Genomic DNA, 15,187 nt, shown 5'->3' with positions numbered 1-15,187 from the left:
ATCAGGGATGTAGGCCATATTTAGTTCCTAGACACAGGAGAACTGTACCCCTTTTCCTGATCCTGCCTTTCTGGCCGAGAACGAGCTACCAACCAAGAGGTGGGGTCCTTGGAGAATCTGCCCACTGAAGGAAGATGTCTCTCTATACCCAGTAGAGTGTCTAAGGTCTATCTTCGTAGAACTTCAGACTTCAAGGAAGGACAGCTCTTCCGAGGCAAAACCTCAGGATCAAAATCTATCCCTAAGATATCTGAGACCAATGCTCACCTACTTATTCACAGAGCGGATCCTGACAGCTCACCCGCAGATCATGATCCAAAGAAAATTGCTTCTTCATGGAACTTCTTCCAACACAGGGGCTTTGGTAGACTCCGCTCATACACTGGGTGGAGATCAACCACATCTTTTACAGACACTATACAAAGCAAGTACATGAAATAAAACATGTTGTGGTGGCGGCGGGTAGTGTTATAAAACCCGTCGTCTGGCACTGCGATGAACAGTGAACTGCTTTGGGACTTTCCAGTGCATCGGGTGCATGGGTACATTTACTCTCAAGTGCAAATCACAACAATGATTAACACACTGTTCCTTATAGGTGCATATCTGTTCGATAACACCAGTGCCGAGTGAACGTTGCGTCACGTTGTTCATGCATTTCCAAAATCTGTACAAATCAGTCAGATTTGGTTTCACATCTCCATTGAGTGGCATCATTTCGATGAAATTACATATTTTTTCGACAAGAGAAAATATGGACCCTGATGTGTTTTCAATGCCGGATCAGATTCATACCTGATTGTAACTACATTTGATAATCTAGTTGCAAGGTAAAATACTAAACGTATTTGCGTCTTATTGCTGCTCTCTTAGTTACAGACGAATAAAGCATACTAGAGTTTTAATTAAACCCAAGAAGGGCCCCACTTGAAATCAGAGTACAGATTTCCAAGGTATGAGAAGGGTAATCTCTAAGAATTACCGTCCGTCCCTATGGAGATACAAACTTTGAATCTTTATAGTGAAGTCGACAGTTTCCCTGCAGGGGGCAGGAAGCCCTAAGCTAGTTCCAAGCTTAGTGGATATGACAGACAACGGTAATGTCATATATAAAGGTCTAGGAGACCATATAAGGAACTCATTCAAGGTAAAGGCACTTATACAAACCCACAGATATAGTACTTTCAAGTTAATTCTCTGGTAAGCTCCCATCAGGACGGCATGGCCGAGACCAAAAAATGGATTTTGAGCAAAGCGAAAAGTAAATTTTTGGGTGAGATAGCCATGTCGTCCTGATGGACCCACCCTTCTTTCTTAAAATGACCCAACCAGAAACTACTCTATCTGCGGCTATTCCTGCTTAAATGCAACAAGGAATGATAGGCCGTAGCAGTACAGGGAGGGGTCCACCGGGTACCTTGATAACGGCTCCCCTTTCGTTCACCACTCTTCCCCCTCAAAGAGTTAAATCTATTTGGGGTGAAGATTGCTATGTGTCGTATCAAAAAATACGTCCCCTGATATTATGCGATATCCTTAAAGATATATTAAGGATACTCGTGCCAGGAGTTAGAATTCTGGAGACCTATGGTTAATTCTCTGGGAGTATCACTGTAGCAAATATCCCTTAGAAAGCTACCCAAAGGAACCTTTCATCAGGACAATATGGCTATCTCACACAAAAATAGATATATGCATAAATACATATATATTATATTTTTTTCATGCCTTTTAATGCTTTCCTTACTTTTCCTACTGCTACATTTGGTACCAGCAGAGGTATTTCATTATCTCGACTGGTAAAGTTATTTTTATATCACTATAATGCAGTATTGTATAGAAATCCTCCGCAATTTTCACCACTCAATCTCTTTTTTTGATATTTCCATTTTCATCCTTTAAAGCAAATATCTGTTGGTGCCCTTTTCATCAATTTACAATTCACAAAAAGGGAAACACAAAAGATCTGAAAAATTACCGCCCAATAAGTTTATTCTCAGTAACATATGAAATATTTACAAAGATTATAACAGGCCGAATAAGAAGACTGCTAGACTTTAATAAACAAAGAGAGCAAGCACGCTTTAGTAGCAAGTACTTAATAACTGACCATATCCATGTAATGATCTAGCTAATGTAAAAATCATCAGAGTATGACAAACCACTATGTATGGCATTTATAGATGAGAAAGCTTTGGATTCTGTCAAAAATTCAGGAGTAATAAAAGCCCTACAAAGAAAAGGAGTAGATGAATCTTATGTTAGAACACTTGAAGATATCTATACAGGAAGCAAAGCAATGCTAAAATTACATTAAGATAGAGAAAATTTCGATTTAGATAGGGTTAGCCATGGAGACCCCATCTCTCCTAAATCCTTCACATCATGCCTAGAAGTTTTTAAAAATTTAGAGTGGGAAAATGTAGGAATTAACGTAAATGGGGAATATTTCAACTTAAAATTTGCGGATGACATAGTTCTATTTAGTGAATATTGGGAGGAATTGCAAAAGGTGATAGAAGATTAGAATGAAGAAAGCAGAAATGTAGGACTAAAAATGAATATAAATAAAAGTGAGATAATATTCAATGAAAATGCAGACACAGGTACTTGGGACAGACAGTAAGTGTTTCCCCAGGGCATAAGACCGAAATTGAAAGAAGTATAAGCATGGGATAGAGAGTTATTGGTAAACAAAAGATTATGAAACGTAAAATGCCACTTTCACTAAAAAGAAAAGTATTTAATTAAATGGTCCTCCCAGTATTAACTTATGCATCAGGAACTTGGAGCATTACTAAAGCCTTAGGACATAAGCTAGTTACAACGCAAAGATCCATGGAAAGAATAATAATGGTAATAACACTAAAGTTTAAAGGTTTCAAGGCTGCTCATGAATGGCAGGGGCAAGGGACAGTGACATTGCCCTATCGAGCAGGACAATGCTCAAAGACTGACCATATACACATATGATCAGCCACCCCGGCCCCCTATCCACCCAAGCTAGGACCAAGGAGAGCCAAGCAATGGCTGCTGATGACTTAGCAGATAGACCTATAGGCTCCCCCAAAACCCCGATCCTTAGCTAAAAAGAATGGTGATGTTACAGAGACCAAAGAAACTAACGAGTTTGAGCGGGACTCGAACCCCAGTCTGACGTCCCCCTGTCAGGGACGTTACCACATCGGCCACAAAAATCCTGTGAGACAGAAAAGGAGGAACTCGGATACGAGAGCAAACTATAGAAAAGGATATTCTAACATCATGTACGAAAAAGAAATAGACATGAGCAGGACATATAATAATGATAGATAATACTGTAGATGGATATTAAGAATAACAGAAAGGGTCCCTAGAGATTGCAAAATGAGCAGAGGATGGAAGAGAAAACTATGGATTACTGAAATACAAAAATTTGCGGGTATAAACTGGCATAGAAAGACCATAAACAGATGCGAATGGAAGGTCATGTCTGAGACCTTTGTCCTGCAGAGGACTAGTTATGGTTGATGATATACATATGTATATACATGTGTGTATGTATGTGTATATATATATATATATATATATACATGTATATATGTATATATATATATATATATATATATATATATATATATATATATGTGTGTGTGTGTGTGTGTGTGTGTGTGTAAGTTCTCGCTATATAGTTCACCTAATATATTTGAATCTAAACTACCCAGTATTTTAAAGATAAAATATTATCTAAGCAAAGAGTTCATATGCGACTGTTCGTCAATGTTAATATTAAAAAGAATGAGTTTAACACAGCGTGAAAGCTTGCATTCACTTATATGCCGTGGTTATAAAGACCAATTCAACACGAAATCGAAAGTTGGTATGTGCAAATTATTTTGAATTGGTTAATTGAATAAAGTTCAAAAGTTTAAAATTGACTGACATCAATTTGGAACCCTCGGTTGGGTCACAGTGAGTTTTCTCTCCTCACTTGAATCATATTTTTTCACCGTTATTCAACGCCAGTGAAAAGAATGTTTGCCAATGGCTCAGTAGTAAAATTTCACCTAGGATGCTGGGAACCTTCGCTGCCAACAATGAACAAAATTTCTAATGAAGTTGGATCAAATGGGCCTAATTTGGGGTTTGGGAGGCCATTCAGTATCGAATTGCAAAAGAATATGGACAGCAAGTTGGAAGACAGGAAGCGGGAATGGATTGATTGATTGATTGATTTGAAGTTCTCTGGCATCCTGACATTGAAGGTCATTGACGCCAATATCGTTTATCATAAATAAAGATTAAAAGAATATTCAATTAAAACCAGAGAAGTGAATATGTTATAAAAGTTAAATAGCATTAAGAAGACCCGCTTCAGATATCAATTTAAAAATGCCACTAGCATTGTAGGACACATCATGTTCAAGGATCAAGGATCTTGGTCAGGATGAACCTGCCATCCTCACCTCGAGCCTCAAACAGATATCTATTTCTCAATTTATTATAATTGGGGCATTCGGTCAACAAATGCCTCAATGTTAAAGGTACCAAACAGTCGTCGCAATACGGTTGATGTTGGCCATTCAGAAGAAACTCGTGTGTCAACCGTGTGTAACCAATGCGGAGACAACAAAGAGACGTCTCCCACTTTCAGGGCATCATGTTATATCTCCAAGGATATATGACATTTGTTACCTCTCTCATCTTATTGCCATCTAGACTATCCCAGTGCTGTTGCCAATTATTACAAAACAATTTCTTGATGTTAGGTAGGAAATCATTAAAGGGAATAGGATACCTTCTTGTTAGCAACTCGGATGCAGCATTCTTCACCAGTAAATCTGCCTTATCATTCCCAGACACTCCTACATGTGCTGGAACCCAACAAAATTGAACCATTATACCTCTCCAACCAATAGTAAAAAACCCTTCTAAAATCTTTAAAACTAGAGGGTAACTAGAATTAAAAACTTTTAAAGCTAGGACACTCCTTGCATCACTAAAAATGGTAAAATTACCCTCATTCTCCAACGCTATTTTCTCAATAGCGGTTAGTATACCATACAGTTTGGCAGTAAATATGGAAGCTGTTAGAGGAAGAGCACCTCTACAATTAAAACCATTACTATGTACTCCAAATCCAAAGCCAGCATCAGATTTGGAGCCATCAGTTTATATAAAAGTCGACCCCCTATGTTCTGCAACATGTTCCATAAAAAGAGACCTGGACTCTAAGTCAGACATATTCTTCTCAACTCCAATAAAATATTTACAAAAAGATACCTCTGGTAACTTCCATGGAGGCGTTGATGATACCTTAAATGGAAGCACCTTACTTCTAATTATATTCAGACTGTTTAATAATTGTTTAACCCGAAAGCCATTAGGTTGAGGAGATTTTGGGTGCAACTCAAAGTATAATGTGTGTCTTACAAGGCTTGTAGTCTGAAAGGCTAGAGTTAGGGAATCTTTGTAACCTAAACCAATACCGAAAATAGAAGACTTTCGGTAAAGGTCTAGAGGTAATTCTCCAGCATCAACAAGGAGACTAGTAATAGACGAAGTTCTAAATGCTCCTGTGGACAATCTAATACCAGCATGATGTATTGAATCGGCTTGGAGTGGCTGAAGAGTATATTTCACATCCATAACTAATTTTGGAAAAAAATAATCTGCCCCCATGATGAATGGGACAATACTTTTAAAAGATTCAGAGCCTCCAGACATTTAGCTTTTAACACTTTTAAGTGAGACACCCACGTAAGCCTACAATCAAATATCAAACCTAAATATTTAGCTTCACTTACACATTGGATACGTTGACCTTTAATGTATATATCCGGGTCTGGATGTACTCCGCGGATGCGACAGAAATGGACAATAGTAGTTTTACTTGTCGAGAACTTAAATCCATTCATATCGGCCAACTGGATAATTTTGTCAGTTGAGAGTTGTATTTTTCTCTCAACCATTGCCATTCTAGCTCCAGCAAATTATATTGAGAGATCATCCACAAATAATGTTGAGAGAACATCCCGGGGAATGATTGAGGATATCCCATTAATTGCTAGTGCAAAAAGGGTTACACTCAGCACACTCCCCTGAGGAACTCCTTCCTGACACTTACTCTCTGATAGAGCTACCCCACTCTCACTTGAAAAATCCTACATGAAAGAAATGACTGAATAAATAGTGGTAGGTCTCCTCTTATTCCTAATTCATGCATTGTTTTAAGTATACCGTATCTCCATGTGGTATCATATGCCTTTTCAAGGTCAAAAAAGAGTGTCACATAGTGCGGTTTGGAAGCAAAGGCTTCACAAATAGAAGACTCAAGTTGTATCAACACATCAGTCGTTGAGTGCATTTTTTCTGAATCCACACTGAATGGGTGATAAAATACCCTTGCATTGACCATCTCCTCCATGATTTTACATAAACAAGATGTCAATGCAATAGGACGATAGTTTGCTGCTAAAAACTTGTCCTTACCGGGTTTTAAAAAGGCTAAAATAATGGCTAGTTCCCAAACACTTGGGTAACTATGATCATGCCATATTCTATTAATAATGCTTAAAATAAATAACTTTGTATTAAAATGTACATGTTTAATCATTGCATATGGAATTCCATCGGGTCCAGGGCCTGTATCGTTGCAATGAGCAAGTGCGGAATCAAATTCTCTTTCAGTAGAAAGAGAATTATACGACTCTAACCTTCCTGTTGCAAAATCTAAAATTTTCTTTTCTTCAATACTCCTATACTGGTGACCAGGAGCTCCTTAACACTTGCTGGATACATTTGAAAAAATGGTCAGCCAGGGCATTGCTAACATCATTTGCTTCAGTTACATACTGACCATTCACCCTCAACACTGGTTGTGAGTTGGGGGTGAATTTGCCAGCTATCTTTTTTACTTTTCTCCAAACAGAAGATGGTGGTGTTCTACTAGCACGACGGAATTGTGCTCTATATTTCTTGTATATGAATAAATTCTCTTCTTGTGGCTCTGGGCAGGCCAGTTAGTTCTGAAGACCACCAGGGGACTGGTCGTCGTTTGAATAACCCAGTTGTTTTGGGAATTGAATGAACTCCTCCTGTATGGAGAGTTCCATTCAGTAAGTCTATAGCATCATCAATATTTTCAACCTGTCCTGCATCCCCCTCAATTTTGCATTGCTTTCGAAACCCCACAAAGGATGTCTACGATTCAAATCTCCATGTAAAAGAAAAGGTTGAGGGAGTTGTTGAATCACCTTTACTAAGTTATCATACAAAATGTTACCATTTGGAGGCAAGTACAGAAAACAAATTGTATATTTTCTCCCTACATTAATCTGTAGAACCACTGCCTACAGAGATACTTGGGGAACATCTCGACGAACGTATATGAGACTTCCGGCATGGCTCCCCACTTGGTGATCATATGGTGTCCTATAACTAATATATTCGTGAGGACGACGAGTATTAAGATCAAGTTTGCTCTCCTGTAGACAAATAATTATGGGGGAATGCTCATGAATCAGCTAAAGTTCTTCATATTTGGCCATTAAACCCTGACAATTCCATTGCAAAATAGATAAAAAACAATGATTTATAATTTGGTAGACCCCTTGGATGGAGTCTTCCCATTAGCAGTTTTTGATCAAACACTATTTCCAGGTGGTTTTATTAAAGAGGGTCTTGATATATTTGGTTTTGCATTTATGATTTTCTTTTAGTCATTTTTATCTGTTTGTTGAGGAGGATAGTGGACCTCTACTTGAATTTCCAATTTATATAATTTGACTTCCAGTTGATCAAAAACATCAACACACAAAGCATCATATTTATTTGACGTCATAATTTTGATATCTCTAATGGAAGGGGGCTAGACAGATGGAGGTCTCTCTCTCTTTTCCGATTAATAGGTGGCGAGCTGCCAGGTTTTTGTACCTTCCCCAAAACAGGGTGCACCTGGTAACTTGGTTTCAAGTGGAATCTCCATCAAATCAGACATGGCCTGAGAGAGGTTAGTACTATTATTGGTAATGGGGGACGAAGGCAGAGCTTCAGAAGGCAATAAGTTAACCTTGTCATGCAGTCCCTTATCATCCGAAGTTGTATTTCTTTTCTTAGTATTACTGGCAGTGGAAGGTGGGTTTGATGTCTCCTGTGGTAAATTTTCCTTTGATTTTAAGGCCTTTGCATAGCTAGTTGATTTATTCAACAGTCTTTTTGCATGTCCCACACTTTTGTGTTCTAAACTTGATTTGTTTAGGGTAGCTTCCTCCAACTTATACAGCTCTCATCTCCTATCAGTTGATTTATGATCCAAATTTCAGTTTAAACACCTGGCCTCAAGTGTACATGCTCCATGATAGGTTTTGGAGCAAATACCACATGTTTTTTAATTTTTGCAAACTTTGGATGGGTGTCCAAATTTAAAACAATTAAAGCATTGCAGGGGCCTTTGTTTGAAAGGGCGAACTTTAATCCTTTCATTTTCAATAACAATATGGAAAGGTACATCAGCATCCTGGAAAGTAATTATAATCATTGATGTTCCAGGAACTTTGTGCACTTTCCATACATTTAGTGGACACATGGAAAGTATCTCCTCCTCTGTAAATTCGTACAGGTCTTTATTAAAGACCACTCCCCTTCCATAACTAAAATTTAGATGTTTCATTTCTAAGGTAATTTCATCACTGCCTGTCTGTGAGTTAGATAGTATTGCAGACTGAGTCGAGGGTTTGGCATGGATGAGATAACTATTTTTCCCAAAACGAGATATATCACCAGGTGCAATGGTTCCTACCTTTTCTGAGTCAACTTACATATTTTAAAATAATTCCCTATTATCCCTTTAGGTTCAGCTACAAGCCACATTGGTGGTTTTGGCTTTCTCTGTGAAGACATGGGTACATTTGTGTCTTTTTCAACCAATCAGTAGGTTTGTACACATCCAATTCCTTTGGGACCTTATCACAAAGAGCTCCAATGATGTTCAATTTGTTCATTTTAATACTACTAATATTACAAATGGCATTAAACGCTTCATCAACTATCAAAAATATCCAAGAGTCCCATTTTTCATCTCCGAGTCTCATCCTTATTTCATTTATCAATCCATAGCAGTCAAATGCTCTATACATATCATCATCAATTTGTCACTAATGGAATTTGGGAAACATGAAGGATTCGCAGTTTCCTTGTTACCCAAATTGCTAGAGTGGTCCTTTTTAGTTCGAAGGTTGTCAACGGGATTTTCCTTAATTAAACTAGCAGAAGTCGTCAACACTGTTAGGGAAGAGTCAGCGTATCCAGGGGATGGGGGTTCGTTATTTGTAAAGTCCATAAAGCAGGGGTCGAGAAAGGGATTCATTAAGTGGGGTTTACCCGCTTGAGAATATTGAGGCATCATATGTCAGATAGTAAATTTGCGTTCTCCACTATCGGCACAATGTGACTATACTTCTCAGATGGTCCACTCCATACCCTACCCGAAGGATAGCACCAAAACAGATATAGAGGCACAGGTGTAAGATGAACCCCCCTGTTAAGACCGAGACCAAGAAAATATGGAATTATCCTCCCCATATCTGTAATGATGGGCCTCCGGCCAAAAGCCGAGAGTCCTACACCAAGCATTGGATCCCCCTGCATTCCGAAGACCTAACACTTGAGAATAGTTCAGCCAAAAAGGTCCAAACCATCTTCGGGATGGCTGAGATCATCCAATACTCCCACATATAGCTTTAAACGCAAATACCTCCCAACCGCGACACCTCCTCCAATTCATCTAAACAGGCAGCAATAACGGATGTATAAACATCCTCACCAGTGGCTACAACAGATGTAGAAACATCCAAGCCAAAAGAAAAAAGAAAAATAAATAAATATATATATATACATAATATATACACATATATAATAAGGGAAATTTTAACATAGAGTTGGGAAAGCAACACGAAAGAAAGTTTATAAAATTAGGAGAAGGTCCAAGTAATATTGAGAGAAAGAAAAAGATGAAAGAGAGAAATTTAAATTCGAACTGGGGGAGCAATTTCCCCAAGTTCGAGAGCCCTCTTACCCGTCACCAAGTTTCAGCACAGAAATGATATGCAATGCTGAAGCTCAATGACTTCATCTAGGCATTCTCTCATTAAGAGGGAAGCGGTAATGGAGGTAGGGATATAGTAGATGACTAAAAGGTGAGCACAGGTAAGGGCTGCAGACACTGCAAAAACCCAAGAGACGAATAAATTTCTCACCACTCCTCTGCCTTGAAGAACATTATATCTGTACCCCATATCACTGATAATTGCCAAGAAATCACTATTCACGTCGTGTGTGTGTGTGTGTGTGTGTGTGTGTGTGTGTGGTTCTACTGTCACTAGGATCACGTAATTAAATAAACTGCTAGATCCGTTAGGAAAAAATGAAAGACAAACAAGATAAATAGTAAACGTTAATAACAATAAAAGCATGTAGAGAAAACCTTATCAGCAAACTAGCAATAGCAAAGTCAAATAAGTAAACAGTCCACAACAAAGATATGCACTTAAAAGTTCACAATTATGTAGCGCATCGATTAAAAAATTAAGCAAATCATCGACCGGAACTTTAGTAAAATATGGTATTATTGTACGTCAACACTGATCATTCTCGTGAATCTCAAAATTAATATTGGAACTCCCTAGGCGATACATTTGTTCTTTAAAAAAAAAAAAGAACGAAATATTCCTTTAAAAAGGGGACAATTCTTTAACCAACGACTTCGACAGTTTATACACAGACGACCCCACAGAACTAATTATCGGGCAATTTGGATTATTAGGCTTATGGGTTTTAATTATCCCGTACAAATTATTTGTTTGATGACTTCCTTGACTTTTTAACCAATAAGCTACGCAATTATGAATTATCTCCATAATCTAAGACTATTTCTAAACTAAGCTAATTATGCATTAAAGACTGTAAACAGTAACGCACGTGTTTCATACACAATTGTGAAAATTGCCTACTCAATCTTGAAATGCTACCCATAGATATATTTTTCTCTGGTTTAATATTAATTTCTATGTTAAAGTGGTTTTTGGGAAATATGTTTAATGATTTTAATTGTGATATATGGTGAGGAACTATTATAAATCCTGTAATTTTATGGACTACATGGAGTATAGAAAATGTAAGTAGCCTGATATATATAATAGATTCATAACATGTTGTTATTTTTATTTTATTTTTTATAGAATTTGTGGTGAATAAAGATCTATCTATCTATCTATGTATCTATACTGTAATATCATTGCTTTCTTTTATCTCTCGCTCTTCCCCACACTGATAACAGCACCTGTTCAAGCTGGCCTTCGCATGTAATTAGTTTGTTTGAATTTTTGTGACATTCTTGCTCGGGACTTTGTTTCAAATTCCGAGCAATAATGTCACAAAAAAAATCGAACAACCTAATGCATCCGAAGGCCAGCTTAAATAGGTTCTGTTATCAGTGCGGAGAAGAGCGAGAGATAAAAAAAGGCAATACGTTAGTGTACATAGTATATGAAACAGTGTGCAGTAAAAAACTTCATTTAAATGGGAATCTTTCTAAGCATTTTCACCTCTTGATATGTATGGAATTCTTTTAGGAGTAGTTTTTGGTGACTATTTTGCCTAAAAACATATGTGGCTTCAGTACGTTGATGATATTTTTAGATGACTTTTGAATGAAGATGTATGTGTGTTTCTATGCAAGCCGAATTCTTTGGTTCCTTCTATCAAGTTTACTATTGAAAAAGAAAGAGATTTAGGTCTACCATTTCAACGTAATTGTTCACAGACAAGATAATATGTTCAAGGTTGATGGTTCTAGAAACCTCAAAAGGGCACCTCCTTACATTAATTCTTATTCTAGTCACCATATTAAAGTAAGGTTCTTTGTTTTGAAAAGAACGAAGAATTTGCTGCGGGGAATTTTTAAATGATGTTTAAGACTATCTGGGATTGCTTTTAATTTGAAGTATCCAAAATTCTTAGTTGGCTAGCAATAAAAAAAAATCAATAAGAACTTTTTATGCAAATGAAAAAGTAAATGTTTTTATTCATAAAAATTCCTCAATTTTGCCTTATAATGAAAATTTCTTTGAACCAAAAATTCTAAAATATTTTAAACGTTAATATCGCTTTCAAAACTTCATTAAATGTAAAATGTATTTTGATAAAGAACTTTCCTTTTGCTAGCGTAGGTTGCATCTATGAATTTCGTGCAATGATTGTAATAAGAAATACATTGGTTAAAATGGTAAATAAACATAAAATATGGCGTCCGTGTGAAGAAGAGTCACACAGGATTAAGTTTAGTATGCCTTCTTTCTTATGAATCAACGTAATCATTCGATTAGCAAAAGAAATTCTATATTATTACTATTATTCCGAATTGGAAAACAAGATGCCCGAAGCCCAAGGGCACTAATATGAAAAAAAAAAAATAACCATGTGAATAAAGGAAATGAGGAATCAAATAAACTGCATGTAAAGTAATAAACACAAAATTTAAATTATCTTGAGATCAGTAACAACGTTAAAATACATATGGCATATGTAAACTATGAAGAGACTCGTCTCAGCTTGTTCACCATGAACACATTCGCTGCAAGTTTGAACTTCTGAAGTTCCACTGATTCGATTGCCTGATCAATCTACGATTTGATCACACCTGGGATGAATGAATGAATGATTTGAAGTTTACTGGCACCCTGACATCAAAGGTCATTGACAGCGATTTATTACAAATGAAGAGTAAAAGAATATTCATTTAAAACCATAACAGCAAATATGTTATAAAGTTAAATAGCATTCAGAGGACCTGCTTCTGAAATAGATTTTAAAATGCCGCTAGCATTGTACGACACATCATGTCCAAGGATCTTGGTAAGGATGAACCTGCCACCCTCACCTCAAAAATGGTAAAATTGCCCTTCTCTTTTAACGCTATTTTCTTAATAGCGGTTAGTATGCTGCATAGTTTGGCAGTAAATATGGAAGATATTAGAGGAAGTGCACCTCTACAATTGAAAGAACTACTAAATACTCCAAATCCAATGCCAGCATCAGATTTGTAGCTATCAGCATATATAAAAGTTGATTCCTTGTGTTCTTCCAAATGTTCCATAAAAAGGAGTTGGTGATATCCTAAATGAAAGAACTCTATTTATTACTATATCAAGACTGTTTATTGAATGTTTTACCTCAAAACCATAAGTTTGAGGAGATTTTGGGTGTAATTCAAAATATCTACAATGCCTTTCAATGTTTGCAGTCTGACAGGCTAAAGAAGTAGGAAGTCTTTGCAACCTAAACCAGTACCGAACAATAGAAGACTTTCTGTAAAGGTCTAAAGGTAATTCTCCAGAGTTAACAAGGAGACTTATGATAGGCAAAGTTCTAAATGCTCCTGTGTATAATCTAACACCAGCATGATGTACAGAATCTAATATCTTTAATCGGCTTGGGCTGACTGTGGACTATATTTCACATCCATAACTAATTATTTAAAAAATTAAGGCCTTGCATACTTTTAAAATAATTTTGCCAGTGGATCACCCCTGGAAGGAGGAGAATTATTTGAGAAATGATCAGCCAGGGCATTGCTAACCTCAGTTGCTCTTGTCACATACTGGCCATTCACCTTCAAAACTGGTGGTGGGTTGTGGGTAAATTTGCCTGCTATCTTTTTTACTTTCCTCCATACAGACTATGGTGGTGTTCTACTGTTGAAAGAGGAGAGGAAAACTCTCCTTCCTCTCTGTTTCATTCGGCCTTGTACCTTCAGAAGGAGAGGGGAGGGGGGGCTGGAACTTCCAACAATGGGGCAGCATATGCCTGTTGATCCAGATCTTTAGGCAAGAGCTAAAAGTTATCCGTAAAGGCGACCTCCCGGGAAGATCTCGAACTTCTACTATTCCTGGGAGGTAAAGAATTCCCCCAGTGACTGCTGACCCAGCTGCCTCTTTTGAATCTTGACGAGGAAAATGTCTAGCCTTTCCCACTCAGGGACCTAACCGGTGTTGGAGGGGTTCTTGGTACTTGGGTAATGCTGTTACCTGGATGACCATTGAGGGGAATGAAGGTGAGGCATTGCAGGAAAAGGAGCTTGTCTAGCAGAACTCCTATGCCTCGGGTCAACCAGAAAACTACTCCCAAAGGAACTCGAAAACTCCACTGGGATGGATGGATACCCTGGGGGTTGGGGATACAACTGGAAGGTTGAAAATCAATCATAGGACCACCTGCCAAACTGCTTACACCAGATCAGCAAATCATGATGCATCCCTCCAGGTGATGGCACTCAAAGGTGCAGTCCTGGAGTGTTTCCTAGGCTTAGGTGGAGTGGCTACGAAAGGTAGAGCACTGCCAGACAAATTGCCATGCCCTTCTCTATGCTCCACTTCCCTAGGGAAGCGAGCATGCTCAGCCTATCTACTTTGTTTGCACACACTCACCACCAAACGAAATAGAATGGGAAGAAGGAATAATATATGCTGCCAAAGGAGCTTTATCAAGATTGTGATCGCTGTCTCCCTTGATGACAAGGAGGGTAAGGAGAGTGCTGGTGGGGAGTGCTAGAGCATGTTCCTGTTGTCTCTGCACCTGTGGGTAGCGCACTGGGAAGCGTGCAGCAAGGTAGTGCTCACCTGTGGATCGTGGGAGATGTAAACCCTATGTGCAGCGAGCCTGCCACCTGTGCATAGGGGGCTGGGGAGTGAGCTACCACTCACCTATGGAGCTAGCAAAGACAAAACGCTGTGCGCTAGCGAGTGAGGGATGGCTAACTCGCTAAGGTGAGAATAGCAAGCGGTTGGCAGAGTGAGCAGACCTTTGTTACGCAGAGGAGCTCGCCCACCCACTTCGCTAGGTGGATGGGTGTGCAACCATGTACAAGATTTGTTTACTAAAGTAAGATCTGCGTCTCTCCGAACTAGCTCGCTCTGCAGAAAAGCCCTCATGCTCGTCCTTTCTCCCAACGGTGAAAGGCGAGCAGCTTTCCCCTCCCTTATGCGGACAGATATTCGCACACCAAGGGGCAAGGCAAGATGGGCTGTTGTTGCATGTTGGTGCACAGACAGAATAGGAGGTTCTCCCTCGTGTGGTCGAAACCCCGGTTGTAAGCTTCATAAAACTTGACCCTGCAAAGTGCCGAGTACTTTGCTGTGTCCTACAAACACGA

This window comes from Palaemon carinicauda, chromosome 2 (genome assembly GCF_036898095.1).
Source record: "Palaemon carinicauda isolate YSFRI2023 chromosome 2, ASM3689809v2, whole genome shotgun sequence".
NCBI classification, from domain to species: domain Eukaryota; kingdom Metazoa; phylum Arthropoda; class Malacostraca; order Decapoda; family Palaemonidae; genus Palaemon; species Palaemon carinicauda.
This window is presented reverse-complemented; position numbering follows the sequence as displayed.